This window comes from Penaeus monodon, chromosome 28, assembly GCF_015228065.2.
Source record: "Penaeus monodon isolate SGIC_2016 chromosome 28, NSTDA_Pmon_1, whole genome shotgun sequence".
NCBI classification, from domain to species: domain Eukaryota; kingdom Metazoa; phylum Arthropoda; class Malacostraca; order Decapoda; family Penaeidae; genus Penaeus; species Penaeus monodon.
The window spans coordinates 9,191,127-9,192,422 of record NC_051413.1 but is presented as its reverse complement, the minus strand read 5'-3'; positions in this window follow the sequence as shown (position 1 = coordinate 9,192,422).

Sequence of the window (1,296 nt, the reverse complement as noted above, 5' to 3'; positions counted from 1 at the left end):
AATGCTTCACACTGCATCACAAGTTTTCAATGGACAGGAAATGCTTCATTTGTGCCAGTCACGCGGACCGCCACTCAAACTCGGCTCTGTGTTTCCTTGCGCTTCCCTCCCCCTCCTCCCTCCCTCTCCTCCCTTCTCTCTCCCTCTCCTCTCTTCTCCCCTCTTTTCCTCCCTTTCCCCCCTTCTCCTCGCTCCCTTCTCCTCCCTCCATCCATCGATGTGTCTCCCTCTCTCTCCTCTGTGACTCTTTTCTCTCTCTCTCTTCTCTTCCCTCCCTCCGTCTTTAACTTCCCTTCACCCTCCTCCCTCCATTTATATTTCTCCCTCCTTCTTCTCTTAAATGTCCTTCCCTCCTTCTCTCCCTTTCTTTTTCCATCCATATATATCTCCCTTTTCAACTCTTTAACTTCCTCTTCCTCCCTCCCTAAATCTATATTTCTGCCTCCCTTCCCCCTCTTACTTATTTCTTTAACTTTCTCCTTTTCTCCCTCCTTCCATACATCTCCCTCCCTTCCCTCTTTAACTTTCCTCCCTCCATATTTTTCCTCTCCTTCTCTCCCCTCTTTAATTCCCCTCCTCATTCCCCTCTATCATTTTCCCTTCCTATTCCCCTTCCTCTTTCTCCTCTCTCTCCTGTTTCTCATCCCTCTTAGACACCTTTCCTTTCCCTCATTCTCTCTCCTCCCTTCCGTCACTTCACTCTCCTCACTCCCTTCTCCCCGTTCCCCCTCTCCCCTTTCCTCTCCCCTTTCCTCTCCCCACTCCCTCTCCCCCTTCCCCCCTTAACTCCCCCTCCTCTCCCCATTCCCTCTCACCCCTTTCCTCTCCCACCTCCCCATTTCCTCCCTTCCCTCTCCTCTCTTCCCTTTCCCCATTCCCTCTCCCCCCTCCCCTCTCCCCTTCCCCATTCCCTCCCTCCCTCCCCTCCCCCCTCCCCCCTTCCCCAATCCTTTCTCCCACCTCTCCCGCCCTGTATCCCATCCCCCCCCTTTCCTCTCCCCCCCCCTTCTAAGGTAATATTCGGCTAGCCTTTGATGATTAGGGCTTAATCATTAATAAAAAAAGAGTCATTATTACTCACTTGTTTATCTATCTACTTTGTTTCTTTTGTAATTTTTGTTATCAGCGTTATCATTGGTGTTGTTATTATTACGTTCTTCATTAAAGTTATCATTAGTAGTGTTTTTGTTCCTGTTCTTGTTCTAATCAATGATAATGTCGATCATATTTTTGTTATCGTTATCGTTATCATCGCTATGATTAGTATAAAGTATGGTCATTATCACTATAATTCTT